The sequence below is a fragment of the Pipistrellus hanaki genome, assembly GCF_964339955.1.
Source record: "Pipistrellus hanaki genome assembly, chromosome: 14".
NCBI lineage: Eukaryota > Metazoa > Chordata > Mammalia > Chiroptera > Vespertilionidae > Pipistrellus > Pipistrellus hanaki.
In genome coordinates this window covers 7,647,859-7,663,761 of record NC_140516.1, presented here as the reverse complement: position 1 = coordinate 7,663,761, position 15,903 = coordinate 7,647,859, and the positions used below count along the sequence as shown (strand labels likewise).

At 39.9% G+C, this 15,903-nt stretch overlaps 1 protein-coding gene across 6 annotated transcripts in view; it reads left to right on the top strand.

Annotated features, from left to right (window-relative positions):
• Positions 1 to 15,903, top strand: part of NRG3 (neuregulin 3) — a 972,177-nt gene that overhangs the window by 759,972 nt on the left and 196,302 nt on the right. The window lies entirely within an intron of this gene.

Genomic DNA, 15,903 nt, shown 5'->3' with positions numbered 1-15,903 from the left:
AACCTTTTACTTGACTTATTGAAATATGGAAAGATGCATATCAAATTATATAACAAGTTTTCAAACAGAGAAACCCCATTTTTAGCAACACTATTGCCTATCAGTGATTATTTTACTACTAATGTTTTTTCATGAATGAATGAAGACAATTTCCCACTAAGAAATATTTCTAGTCATTCGTTTCTTTTTCTATATGAAGTTAAATGTAGAAATATTGCTAGCCATTAGTTTCTTTTCCTGTATGAAGTTAAAAGTAATGTTCTGTATCATTATGCCCAATTCTGGTCAAATGTGGAATTTTTACTCTCTCTGTGTAAATAATCTTCTGATGTTGCAATGACTGCTATAACGGAGTCACTTCTAAGGCAAGAGAACTTTTATTCAATCAGCAATTTTGTTCAGTGAAGATAATGACAGGTATTTCCAAATCGTAAAGGCAATGTTACGATTTCCTGATTACCAATCATGCATAACATCAACTTGAGCGAAGCATTGCACATTGACAGCAGACAGAGGTCGCCCTATCTGCTGCTGTGCATGTTGTTGTACAATGAACATGTGCAAATGTTCAGTTTTGAAACAAAATATGTCTAACCATCTTTTAACCTTTTTGCAAAATGCACATTTTCATTTTGCCCTGAATTTCTAGCTGTGTTTCATCAAGAAAATGTAAAAATTTTTAAAGGGGAAATTTTTCTTTAATTTAATTTGATTGTGTTTTACCTTGGTAAGGTAAGTCACTATACAGTACTAACTACTCTTATTCACAAATTTAGCTCTCCTTGTGAAAGGTGGAGGGGATGGGGGCCGTGAAAGAAGGTTGCCTAAAACCTAGCAACAAAGTAAGCCATGCGTCCTTTGTTCTGTGAATGTGAGGCCCTGGTGTCTAGGAATTGTCCGGACAGGGGCAGATACTAGATTATGTTGTGTCTTTTTTATCCTATGATTTGGTCACATGCTAAACTGATGACTGGAAAGCATGGTGGTGGTTAGAGAAATGTGTTTGGAATTATTAGCAACTTTACACAGAGAAATGAGCTTGCCAATTCTTTTTTATCTTTTCCTTTGACATTCTCCCTGATTTACCTAGTTCCCTTCTTTGTGTTGCTTTCTTCCCTTTCTTCTTTCACTTTCCTTGTCTTTCCTTTCCTTCTGTTTTGCCTTTACTTCTTTCCCTTTCTTCAGTATTTGCTTTCCCCTCTTTACCCTCCTTCTCTCCTCCCCATCCCTTTCTACAGTGGTTGAAGGTGAGGTCCATTGTAAAGACCGTATACTCCTCAAAGAAAAGCAATCCCATGATCAAACAGTAACCCTGAAAACCTATGTCTTATATACATTAAAATTTTAGTGCAACAATATTCATAATAGTGAAACAATGGGTACAGTCTAAAAATGTAAAACATAATATGGCACATCTATCATGTTCTATAAATTATCATTAAAATAATAGGTGTATGAAATAGTCTTATTAAGTGAAACAGCAAGATGGAAATTATTTTCATATAAGATTGCAGCAAGAACATCCTTTGGTATAATGAAGAAAACACACATACCCTAAAATGCAAAAGGGGGACTTTAAGTGTTTGGGTTCTGGAAGTAGATGGGTCTTTTTCCCCTTTTCTCCTGTTTTCCATAAAATGGCATTTGGTTATGGGAATCAAATTGTGCAAATGTTCAGTTTTGAAACAAAATCAAACAATGAGAAACCTGTGGATGAATCCTTGAAGCACATTTTAATTGAGAAAAATACTATACCTTCTATTCATTCATGCATCATCTATTTATTTATGCAATTATTAATTCATTTCACAAATATTTTCTAAACATCCACCAACAGCCATCTAATCAGTCAGATTCTGTTAGTCCAAAGGTATACAAACAGGATTTAGCCTCCAAGACGTCCCCAGCTGGACCAAGTAGCTCAGTTAGTCAGAGCATCATCCTGATATGCCAAGGTTTCGATTCAATCCCTGGTCAGGGTCCATACAAGAATCAACTAATAAATGCATAAATAAGTGCAACACCAAATCAATGTCTCTCTCTCTCTTTCTCTCCTTCTCTCTAAAATCTGTTAACGTAAAAAACAAAACAAAACAAAACAAAACAAAACAAAAAAACAAGATTAAAACTGTAAAGAATTTTTGTGAGTTTATTTGAGCCAAACTGTCAACATATGCCAGGAAGCAGAACCTCAAGGAATTGAGATAATGCTCCTGAGAATAGCGGGTTACATTTGTATTTATACATTAATTAAAGTCAAAGGAGGGATATCGGTGGGTTACATGAAATTCATTGGTGATGGATTAAGGAAGTGGGATAAAGCAAAGTGGGAGGGAGATGAGAGGGAAACCCTGGGTTTGGATTAAAAGTAAAATGATGGACACATACTTAGGTGAGTGCAGGTACAATTAACATGATCATGAAGGAATTAGTGGTGTCTGTTCTGGTGCCCAGCACATTTGGTTGTGTCCCAGGGAGTCCAGAAAAAGGGAAGTTACAGTTACCCAGACATTTCAAGGGTATGTAATTATAGATGCAAAAAGACAGGCTCAGTTTGATAAAGGTTGACCTTGTGAGTAAAGATACCGGCCTAGTGACTGGTATCTAGGGTCCCACGGTCCCACTGGGTTCCTCTTCCCAATGGCTTATAAAGGTCCCAAATCCCCTCTGATTGGTCACTATTCCTGTATCTAAATGCCCACCATAACTGCTTTTAGTTGAAGTTTCATTTCAGACCATCCTTTGTGGTTCTTTTAGGTCTCTGAGTTTGCAAGACCTCCATGGAGGCCTCCCCTGAGCCTGCCAGGTTATCATGTGGCCCCCTTTGTCCACAAATCAATAAACATTAAAAAACCGGAAATAATACTACTGGTAGGTTGGTATCACCGAGACTGAGAAGAAGTCAGTGCCAGATAAACATTAGCCCACTTTCTGTATCACAATCCTACTAGTATATTTAGGATTTACATGTGTCAGGATCTGTGCTAAAGAACTTGACCTGGATTATCTCATTAAAACCCTCACAATCATGGCCTAGCTAAGAGTTATTGGCAATAGTTCACATTTATAAATGAGGAAATTAGGCCTCAGAGATGTTAAGTAAACTTGCCCAAGGTCACCCAGCTGGTTAATACTGGAGCCTACCTTCCAATCCAAAAAACTCCTGGGCCTGAGCTCCCAACACAGGCCTCTTTCTTCCTGCCCCTCCTTGCTCTAGTTATTTTCAATATGGCATTTATCACTCTAAATTTCATTGACTGCAACTCAATGACCTGCAGCAAACATTAGTCTACAGAACAATATTTGCACAATTTTCATATCTTAACGCAGCAACTTGAGCTTCCATAGAGATTTAAATCCCTAATGAAATTTTCCTGTCAAAATTCTTGCTGAAGGATCATTTAATTTGCTGCTCATGATATCTTCGGAATGACTGGGCGCAGGAAACCAGCTCCCCTCCACACCTGACACCCTTTGTCTCTCTCTTGCTTCTTCCCCACTGCTGACTCTGTGGTATATTTAGGGAAATCCCAATTCACAGAGGACTGGAAGAGTGGGTGTGTGTTCGATTCTCCCCCAGGCAATGCAGAGTTGATTGGAATTGTGAACCTTTGCCAATTAATTTAAAACTAATACTAAAACGTCTAATTATATGATTTTTGGTCTGGAACCCAGATTCTTTGTCAGCCAGAATTGAAGAATTAATTCACGGACAGAAAGTGGTTAGCAAAGATGGAGATTTATTGAAGAACAAGTACAGACTCCCTCGTAAGGAGGGGAAAGAGTCCCACAGAAATGACTCCCATGTAGGGAGGGGAAAGGGTCCCACTGGGTTCCTCTTCCCAATGGCTTATAAAGGCCCCAAATCCCCTCTGATTGGTCACTATTCCTGGAGACTGGTTACATGAAACAGGTGAGGTTCTCCCCATAACCCACTTTCTTATTGTTTTTCTATTCCCTTTGGGCTTTCTCCTCCTCCTTCTGAATGAGGGGATTCCTCTCTTTATTTTGTAAATATGACCTTTCTTGGCTACTTTCCAGTTCCCTTGTCTAATGTAAATATACCTGTTGCTTCCTCCTTGTCTTAAGGAGATGTAACTGCAATTGGCTACAGCCCCATGGACCCCGATTCTAAAAATTCCTTAAGCCTGCCTAGGTCCCCATAAAATTCCTGCTTCAACTCCACTCAGGAAAACATGTCACATGAAAATCAAAATTATAAAGTGCTTTGATGTTAATTTTTTTTAAATACCCAAGGCATATAGCTGCCAGGTTAATGGAGCCCTCACAGCATTCAGTGTGCATCACCACCACAGGTGGATATCGGGCAGGGGCTCTGGAGGAAGGCAGTGAGAGGAGCAGACTGTGACCTGGACCAGGAGCATGTGGCCTTCAGCGGAGGAAGCAGCAGCAGCCAGGGTAGATATCACTGAAGGGCACATACCTGCACCCTTCCTCCCACTACTGCCAGCCCTGCCCTGAAGAGCAGAGGTCAGCTACCCAGCAGAGGTCAGCCTCCCAGCAGACCCTTAATCTTCTTGTCGATTTCCAAGGCAATTACTTCAGAACCAGTCTCATTTCCGGACTAGCACAGGATCTACCTGTGGACTCTTGTCCTGCTTCCTCAATCTTACTGCACACACCCACCGAGGCCAGATTTCAGGACTGGAGCATGTGGTGTTCCCAGATTCTTTGTCTGTCAGAGTTGAAGAATGAATCTATGGACTGAAGATAGTATAGCAAAGATAGAGATTTATTGAAGAACAAGTGTAGACTTCTCCGTGAGGAAGGGGAAAGAATCTCATAGCACAGATTCCCTTGTGCTGGGGGGAAAGAGTCCCACCCAGTCCCTGTTTCCATGGTTTATAAAAGTTGTAGATCTTTGTGCCTTGATATCTCCTCTGATTGGTCACTATTTTCTTGGACTGGTTCTATAGTGACTTCTGAGCTCAAAGGTAGAACCTCACATGGGATGGATGAGGTTCTCCCCCCATTCCCTCTCTCCTCCTTCCTTTTTGTTTTCCTGTTCCCTTTGGGCTTTCTTCTCCTTTTGGATAAAGGGCTTCCTTTCCTTTATTTTGTTAATATGGCCATCTGCTGTTCCCAGCTCCCTCAGTCTATGGAAATGTACCTGTTGCCACGTTTCAGCTCCCCTATTCTATGGAGATATACCTTCTGATGCTTTGCAGCCCTGTGCTTTTTCCATGGTCCCCTTAATTTCTGAAATGTCTAAAATTTCCTAAACCTGTCTTTTTCACCCCCTAAATTCCTGTTTCAGTGGGCAGTAGGTAACACGGAGCTTACAGCTTAAGCTCTCAGAATCATCTAGCCTTCACTATGGGAGGATGGAGGGTAACTTCTGATTCTAGTCTATATAAACTGTCAAAAGGAAAATTTCCATAATCTACTGATCTAGTAGACTTTTACTCAGCAATTCATGAATCAGGCAACATCAAATCTGGTAGAGAGAAAGCAGCTCTGAAGAGCTGTACAAGGTGAGAAATCTTTAGACCAAAGGGAACAGGAAAAGGGAAGTTATGCTGAGTGTTTGCGGATTGGTTGAAATGAGGTTAATTTCCTTATATGGAGCAAAGAGAAGTCTTGGAGGCCCGCTGGGTTACTTGTTCTGGCAGGCAAGTATGAATTGGTTGACCTAGGCCCATGGTCGGCAAACTGTGGCTCACGAGCCACATGTGGCTCTTTGGCCCCTTGAGTTTGGCTCTTCCACAAAATACCATGGCCTGGGTGAATCTATTTTGAAGAAGTGGTGTTAGAAGTTTAAGTTTAAAAAATTTGGCTCTCAAAAAAAATTTCAATCATTGTGCTGTTGATATTTGGCTCTGTTAACTAATGAGTTTGCAGACCACTGGGCTAGGCCTTTCTTTCTTGGGATTGATGAGCATAGAAATTTAGGAAAGTTTTGGCTGCTGAAGTGGCTTAGCATGAGTGACTCTGGTTACTGTAACAGTCCTGTCTTACACTCACACTTTGGTTTCTTCGGATCTTAGGAAGCAGGCTCTGCTCTGAGTGCCCTGTAAGATGCTAGGAGCCTGCTATGCACTTGGATCAGAGGAAAGCAACAACAAAGATGACCTGGGTCTAGGTGTTCCATCACTACACACTGGGCTTGCGGGCCCCACCTTCCCAGGAATAGTCACTGTGAATCCAGAAATTCAGTTTGCCATGGCATGTGGTTGTAGCTTCAGTCAGCACGGCCACTTCTGTAGGGACAACTGTCTCAGGTCTTAGCATAGTGGGTCTCCTTCCCTGGTACCAGGAAGCCCACTGAAGCATCACTTTCCCAGTGCCCAAGCCATTTAGCCCAGGGCAGAGTGGGGCTCCTTTGTAAGGTGTGTCAGACTGAGGCAGAAGGAAACTTGAGAGCACCCTCCAGGAATCAATGTGGGGCCTGGAACTGGGCAGGAGTTGGCTACTCAGATGCAGGTTTCCTTGAAGAGTATTAATGGGAGTTTCCTGAAGAGAACAATGCTATGCATTCTTGCCTTTCCCATTTTCATGTAACATACAGCAGAGTGTTCTTTGTGTGAACAATTAGATGGAGGGGTGTAAGCAAAGGTGTTCTTATTTGGGAGTTAAAGGGCCTTGGTTCTAATCCTGTGACCATTTGCTTCAAGCAATGTGGCTTTGGAGTAAGGTACCCCTGCAAGCCATTCAGAAGTGGGGTCAACTGCACAGCTGAGATAATCTAGCCTCCTTTTATTCATTCACACATTACTCTCCAATAAACATAGCACTTTGTAGATTCAAACAATAATTAAGCCTCCTACAATCCATAAACTCATAGTTTAGTAAACTGCATTTACTATTTTAAATGGAATTATAGGCTCCAAAGAGTGTAATATGTCCAAGAGATGGAAATTTTTAAATTCAAAGTCATGTTAATAGTTTGATAGAACAAGTTACTTAACCTTAATGAGTTCTGGTTTTCTTCTTTATAAAATAAGATTATATAGTCTCTAATGCATACAGTTATTATTAAGGTTAAATTAGATAATCCATTCAGAACAGTTTGTGCTTGGTATGTAGTGAGAGTTCAATACATGTTATCTGTCATTGTCATTGTTGCCGGTTTTTACTTAAACTGTTATAGTTGCCTTTTTAACTCCACAGTGTACACGGCCCTGAGACAGGTGCTTCTAGGGATTAAAAACATGTCATATTACCTGGCCTCAAATTTTCCAGCTGCATAGAGGCAAGAAAGGATGTGTAAACAAGTACAAATAAGAACACATGAAAGATAAGACAGCTTACGGAATTACAAACACGGGGCCAATACAAAATCACATGAAGTGGAGGGAGAGAAGTGGGTTGCTCAGGAAAGACTTATCTAGGTGGATGCATTGTGGCCAGCCCTGACAGGGGGCGCTGTGGTTGTGTCCTGTAGCACAGGCTGCACTGCCCGACTGCACACGTCTTTCATACTTGAGTGTAAAGGACTCTATGGTAGCATGTGACATGGTCCAGGGAAAGAAATTTTCATTAATAAATAAGATGGAGAAACAAAATATTCCTGAGGACAGAGAATAGAGACTGATCATTGCTTATTCTTGGTCCATTAAACTATACTGATGAGAGGAGGTGTCTTCCAGACTGGAATCTGCTCAGAACATATGTCTCCTACTGCTCTGCACTCCAGGGGCCATGAAAGCATTGTGAGTAGAATGGATTAATATGTAAAATCTGTAACTCTTTTCTGGCCTTGAAAGAGGAGTAACAGACATCTGATTTTGATCCCGCCTCTATGAACCTCATAATTTTTACCAGGTCTTCAGTGTTTTCATATTTTGATTGCTAATATCTTCAAGTCTTCCCTTTTCAGTTGTACAAAGCATCTAACATTGACCAATAAATCATGCAACTACACACCAAATTTATAACACTAGGAAGATAACTACCTTTACAAGGAAGAAAACATTCTTCATGATCACCATTCAGAGATAACCATCTTAGTCATTTTAGTGCATCACATTCTAATTGTTTCACACTTTTCTTGTAGAATAGATGTATTATCAACCACTGCATTGAAAGCAGGGCTCATGGGTCCAGAGGGAAGCATAGCAGTCCTTACCTCTCATAGCCCCCTCCTCTGCTGTCTCCTCCGCTTGCTAACGGATGCTCCTCTTCACCTAGCTCTGCCTTGCCAGGAATCCACTCCACCTGGGACAGTGATGGACTCTCCACTTGCCTGCTCAGGGACTTCTGGGATTTGTCACAAGACAGCCTCCAGCCAGTTTTCCTTTTACTAACACACCTGTTGTCCCTTAGAAAGCAGGCCATTCAGATGTGTCTGTCATCAGATACTCAAGACCAAAATGGCTTCGTCTCTCATCTCTCTCCTGCTCCTCCTCTATTTTCACAGTCAGTGACAGAGAGCTTTACCCTGATTGCCATGTTGCCTCCTGCCCCTGAGGGCTCCCAGACTGTGAGAGGGGGCAGGCCAGGCTGAGGGACCCCCCTCCAGTGCATGAATTTTCATGCCCCGGGCCTCTAGTTTACAGGTAATCCTCATATGCTCCTGTGAAGTATTTACAATAATAATAATAATTAAAAAAAAACTCTTTTAATGATACAGAAACTGAGAAAAACAAGTAAAATTATTTACTAAAGGATGCATATTTAGTAAGTGGTAGAGCTGAAATTTGAACCCTATACATTATGCAATCTAAAAATGAAAAATGAAGAGAATGTTTCAAAGCTGACAGCAATTCTTTCTCATGGAGTAATACTTATGATTCCTCACATTCCTTTGAGCATCATTGCTTTTTGTGCTTTTTTAAAATAGGTTTTTTATTGATTTCAGAAAGAGGAAGAGAGAGGGAGAGATATAAACACCAATGATGAGAGAGAATCATCCATCAGATTGGTTGCCTCCTGCATGCCCTCTACTGGGGATCTAGCCTGAAACCCAGTCATGTGCCCTGACCTGGAATCAAACCCTGATCATTTGGTACATGGGTCAATGCTCAACCACTGAGCCACCCAACCAGGCAAGCATCAATGTATGTGGACCAACCCACCACTCCTGGAACTTCCCTATGAGATTTGACAGTCTATTCCATGCTTCTATATCTCTGGATCTGTTTTATTCATCAATTTATTTTGTTCATTTGATTCCACATATGAGTGAGATCATGTGATACTTGATTCCTTTTAGTATATTCTCAATTTTAGGTATTTCTAACTGGTTCTTTTTATGGCTTTATTTTAATGCTTGTATATCTATGTTGAAGTTCTCACTAAGTTTATTAAGCATCCTTATAACCATTGTTTTGAACTTATGTGGTAGATGCTTGTCTCCATTTCTTCTTTCATTTGGGACATGTTCTTTTATTCTCCCCATTTTGGCTGCCTCTCTGTTTTGTTTGTTTGTTTGTTTGTTTGTTTGTTTTTTCTATGAATTAAGTAGATCTATGTCTTCCAGTCTTTATAGTCTGGCCTTAAAGTAATAGGTGTGCTATGGAGCCCAATGGTATAGTCTCCCTGATCCTCTGAGCTGGGTTCTCCAGGAGTATACCTTATATGGGTTATGTGCCCTCCTGCTTTAGTTGAGACTTTATTATTGTTGCTACATCATGGATGGGGTTAACCCTCAGACCAACTTGCTGTGAGGGTTGGCCACAACCACTGTGAATGACTTGCTATGCAAGGGCTGACTCCATGAAAAATAATTTTCCCAGAAGGCTCTAGTGCCTGCCAAAATCTCTCCTTGGATATGTTGCTTGCAGAGCTAATTAGATGATCCTCTATTGTGGTCCTAAGTCATCCTCTGGGTGGGTGGGTTCTGGGGCCTCAAAGGAGAGACTCCAGTGCAGATCAATGTCAGATAGTGCCTGTTACTAGCATTGGGCTCCCATGTCAGAAGTTTAACAGTGATTTGTAGTTTGTAGCCACCTGTGTTGGGTGCATGTATGAGGGGCAAGCTGCAAACCAAGGCTGGCTGCCTTGGGCAGCTCAGCAAAGGCCAAAGGCACCACCATGTGCCTGCTATTTATTTTGCTCAGTCTCTAAAGAGCCTCATATGATAAGTTGCATGAGGCAGATTCTCAGGAAATTGCCTGTAAAGGCAAGTGGTATTCATCAGCTTAATACAGATTCAAGCTTGGTGCCTATGCTGGGTCTGAGGCCACTCACCAAAAGTCTCGGGGTACACTGAGGTCAGGCACCACACACCTGGGGTCCACAGACATTTGCAATGGAGTAGGGTCTCTGGTAGTCATCAGGTGGAGCTAGTAGAGCTCACCAGTTTAAAGCAGATTAGTTATGTGACTCCTTTTCAGCTAGTCTTCAGATGATTTGTACATGTTGATTATTCTGTAATTTAGTTGTACTTTTGAGGTGGTCATGGGAAAAGGTGAGTGCAGCTTCCAGCTACTCCTCCATCTTTGACAGGAATCCGCTGTTTTATTGATTTATTTATGCACTAGTGTAATTCTCTTAATTTCTAAAGTTTTGTTAATGTATTAAAATACATAAAAGAGGAATGCAATCCTCCTTCACTTACCCTCTCCCACCCAGAAATTTCCTGACTATTGCAGTCTTATAAATCCATTTTTTGGTGCCTAACTGTTAGTAATTTAGACTTATGGGCCAATGGTTACATTTAAAAGTAGCCATGATAGACAATGAGTTAATGAAGCAGAAAAATCCAGGTTGCAAAGTTAAAGATTAAAGTAAGTGAGAGTGAGATGTAAAGAGAGGGCGGGAAGGAAAAGAGAGAGAGAAGGTAAGATTACCTCATTTCTGGAAGTAGCGTCTGAAGTACTTCTTTTGTCCTTTCATAGAGGAAGACTTGATAACATTTACATAGGACAAACCTTAACCCCAGTTAATTGTCAACTACCTTGTAGTCCAGAGATTAATTCTAAGGTTGTTATTCATTTTATAAGATCTCTCTATCTTTCTATTTTTAAGATGTTTCACTTTATAAAGCAAATACATATTTTACTTTACATTAAAATTTATATTATTGGAGTATATCATTATTGTTCTATATTATCATAGTACCAGAAATTAGTGATACTCATAGCTAAATATGTAATAGTCATGAGTAGAAACATACCAACCATTTTATAACCGCTTTATAACTATGCTATTAATAATCTTAGAATTGAACTATTCAACATCAAGGTTGGTCAGCAAGACAAAGAATGTTGAAGCTGAGATATGTGTGCTGATAGAAAAGAAACAGATGATTAATCAAGTAAGAACCCTGGGCTGCTTAGAAAATAACTTTACCTTGGAGAGAGTGGTAAAGGGCAGAAAGATATTCTCTGAGAAAGATATTCTCAGCTCATGAATGTCTCAGGTAATTTGATTCTTCCTATTTCATGCCTAACAAGATTGATTCAGGACAATCATTGAGGCACTATCAGTCAAGGAAAAAGATGAAAACCATTCTCTCTTTTTCATGTGTCCTGGTGCCCAGAAACAGACTCTTTAACCAGATGTATCCATCCTCTTGTTGTAAACATGAAAATTTTATAATTCTGCCTTTGTGGACATCACCATCTGCCCTCGATGGTCTGTTCCCTTCCATAATCTCATAGTAGTTTGCATATTCTTCTCAAATGGTCAGTCTGGAAAGGGATCTACTATTTACTGGACACCTAATAGCTCTTATTTTTTATACTTAATTTAATTATATTTCAATTTCTCTACACCCAAATCCTCTGATATTGATACCATTGATGTCATCTTGCAGGTGAAATGATGGGTCATAATTTTAGCTCTACTAGGGCCAGAGAGAGAAAGGATATGACACCCTTGACTTCCACAGGTAATTCCTCAAATAAGAGAGATAATTCCATTAACCAAAGGAAATTAGGGAACAATTAGGGGAAATAAATATCTAATAAGATAGAGAAAAACATTCCACTATTAACAAATTACTCCACATAACAAACAATACTGGATTTTATCCAATAGAACAAAATTTGACACATTTTTTTTCTTCTTGTTCTGAAGGATCAGATGATGGGCCTAAATGCCCCATCTGTTTCACATTTTTCTAATCTTCCAGTTCAGTATTTCAATCAAGAAGGAAATAAGGTAGACTTGACTTGTTCTTTGTAAACTTAGATTGCCCCTTAGTGATGCCAACATCTTTCATTTGTTAGTATTGACCATTATTTTACAAATGTTTTATAATTTGTGGTTGTGTTTAGCATGGTCACTGATTTATAGTCTAAAGACTCACTCTCTTCACTTCATTTCTCTAAAAGAGATAATGCGTTGTTTTTAGTTTTCCAGTAAATACTCTGAGAAAGCAGATGGTGGTCTCAAATCTCAGGCCAAGTTCTCTCAGGATCTGGGATGTAGTCCAATCAGCCCGGGACCCTAGAACTCATCTGTACTTATAAGCTCTCTTATCCATCATTTTGTACCTCAACAGCTGCTCTCTAATCTATGTTCAGCCTTCCCTACAAAAATTCCTTCCTCTTGACAGAAAATATGGCTGTAATAAGCATACTGATTTAATTCTAGTTTGTCTTAATTAGAATAACTTCATATCAACACCTTCAAATGCCAGGAAAATCCTTTCCTGGTTTTCCTCTTTTCCTGGAATACCAAACTCTTCTTGCCACCTCCCAATTCAATCCTTCTTTTGGTCTTGGTATAGTTTCCCTTTGAGATCTTGTAAACTTTTGTTTATGAACCTATATTTACAGATCTCTGCCAAATGCTTCTGTCATTAAATTAGTATAGTATTAATAAATATAGGAGGAAAATAACCAATTGTCAATGGAAAATGGCTCACTTAGGAGCAAGTATGACACTGATTGTATGGCACTGACTCTGAGACTCTCATGCCATTTAGTAAAAGCCAATGAGGGCAGCAAGCCTTTCTGTGGAACATGCTAGAGTGCTATAGTGTCCTGAAAACTTTAAAGTTGAACTTTCTCCATACTTTTCATGTAATACCAGATAATGGAAAAACTTAGATTATATTTGCAAGAGGAATTCTATCTAATACATGGGAAAGATGTGATCCCTTAGGAAGAGCCTAGAGGTAAAAAAATAATAATAATAAAATAAAATAAAAAAATAAAAATTTAAAATATTAAAAGAGAGCTCAAGGTTTCTTGACTTAGTGAAATCGAATAAAGTGGAAAAGCCAAAAGTGCAGACTTAAATGGAACAAATGGGGTGTGAGGAAATGCAGGACAATGGGGCACAACCGAAGCCAAGAGATTGAGAAAGTGGTCAACCATCTTAAATTGCACTAGAGATGAAGTCATATAAAAAAGAGAGTTTTGAAATTAGACTTGTGAACATGGAGAGCACTTGGAAGGAATAGCGTCTTAGGGTTGATGGGACATGGAAGCACAGTAGAAATTGGTTGGGAGGAGTTGAGGTAATGAAAGTAGTCACTAATAGAACTTTATTAAAAGCCATTTGGCTCTAAATAAGATGAAGAAATGAAGTGGTAGTTGAAAAAGGATGAGAGTGTAACAAATCATATATGCTTACTAGTGGCCCAGTGCATGGATTTGTGAACACTGAAAGGAAAATAATTAGAAGAAATATTTTAATATTGCTATTTTCCCTTTCTCTGTAATAGAAGTGACAGAGCTGCTGTTGGTTGCTGTCTGCGGAGGAATTGGTGGGGTGATTGGGCCACTACCCAGCTCCCTCAGTGCCTAACATCTGGGCAGTGGCTCTGGCCCCCCTGCCCCCCGAACCCTCCTCCCACTACTGGGCTGGTTGCCATCTGTAGGGTGATTGGTGAGGCAATCAGATCCTCACTTGCACCCGCATTGGCCTGGCACTGCCCACTCACCTGCTCCACCATCCTGCCAGGGTCCAGCTCTTGTTGGGGCCCATTGGGGCCTCCACTGCTGCCGGCTGCCAGTGCCACATTGCCTACACCCACTATGTTCCACACCACCCCCTGGTGGTCAGCGCACATCATAGCAACCTGTTGAACCCCTGGTTGAACTCCAGGTTGAGGGTACAATTTGCATGTTGAGTTTTAATTATATAGGGTTATTTTAAAGACAATCATGTTTTATGTGAAAGCAAATGATTAAACAGGAGGGGAAACTGATAATGCAGAGGGAGAGTAAATAGTTGCATAAGTGAAGTTCCTGAGGATGGAATTTGGTGTAGAAATGGGAGGGTTGCCCTTTTGCCCTGTGATAGTAGTGGAACACACCACCAGTAGCAATGTATTAGTTAACATTAAGGAATGCAGAGAGTATGTGTGGTGGGCTTGCTGAGGAGTTCAAGCTTGAACGGAGAGCTGGAGAGGAGCATTCATTCATTAGCAAGATGCAGTTGGGGACGAGGTGAGAATGGGATTGAAGGAGTTCAGTTTTGTTCCTTATACAGGAAGTGTTTTTGATGCACTTGAATGATTGACAAAGAGAAGAAAGAAAGGCTCAGGAAACATTTATTGAAGAAAGAAATCACTTGTGTTAATTTAATGATGTACATATGTTTTATTTATTAAATTGAATTTAATAAATTTACTCCTTACTAAGTTTGAATGATAGGATAAATTTTGGGGGAAGGGTTGGTTTAACTGATATTAGTCAGTATCTTTATTTCTCGACCTATAAATCTCTCCAAAATAATTTGCTCACAGTCTTTCTCTAGGTTAATATTATCAGTTTAGTCAACCTGAACAAAATGTCCCAGGTGAATTGAAATTATTTCACCTTAAATGGTTTGTCATACCAATATCAAAAGCAGTTTTGACTTACTACAGTTGAGGTGGAAGGGAAATTGCTGAAGGTTATGAGCCTGGTTCTGCCTATATTGCCTATAGGTTGATTTTAATGCTCCAGGAACCTCTCTGAATCTGCGTTTGTGATGCTGTGTGGAGCAACCCTTGGATGACTCAGTTCAGACTCATGCAGAACATGTGGTCTGATAGTGAGTTTTAAAAATTAAAACTCAAAATCAAACAGTTTTCCAAATTATAAATGACCAGATCAGCATATAGAGAAGTGTTCTTATGAATCATGAAGTATAAGAGGAAAGACATCTAGTGAGAAAAAAGCAGAGAAACACTTCAGTGAATACAAATTATACCTTTCAATAATAAAATATAAAAAAATATGAATAAATGTATGACAATCCACTGTAAGGTATAATAAGACTCAACTTTCCCTCTCTATCCTCATGGAAAATCTAGAAAAAAACATCAGGATTTCAGGGTTTTAACAGGAGAGAATCTAGTGATTCCTGATTGTTCCCTCTCATCCCACTGATAGAGATCTAGGTCAGCAATCTGAAACTACCCTTTTTACTGCCTCCAACTTCATCCTGTGGTGGCAAAGAACAGAGCAACAGAGGCACTGCTATCTCAGCATGAAAGACTAGTGAGAAGCTGTTTTTCACAAGTTCTCTAGGCAGAGAAATGTAGAGCATAATAAGCAGATGAGGTTGGTTTAGACAAAGGGCTGACATTCATTCCAGTGAATGTAAAATAGTCTTGTTTGGTGGTAAGTGAAAGAGACCACCTTCACCCCCAAGTCAAGACACATTGCATATTTAACCAAGGGCAGAAATGAAAACAAGAGTATGTGATAAGGACAGAAGGTTGTGTATTTTACCAAAATCTTTTGAAGGTCCATCAAATGACAGAGCACCGACAGTATGAAGGTCCTGCTCCTGGTTAGCTCTTGGCACAGGTGGCACACACTCAATGGGGGCGCCAATGGTGGTATGTCTACCCAATGTAATGAGAAGAATGTCCCAATTCCAGCAAAATGATGGTAGCACACATAGGGACACAAGTTCTTGGGAAAAAGGAAACTCCTAACTGGGAGTTCCAGATCTAATTGACAAAAATATTCGCAATACATCCTTATCATTCAAAAACTAAAATCAATTATAATACTAGTACAGATTTGTTCTTAAAGAAAATAGGAAGGA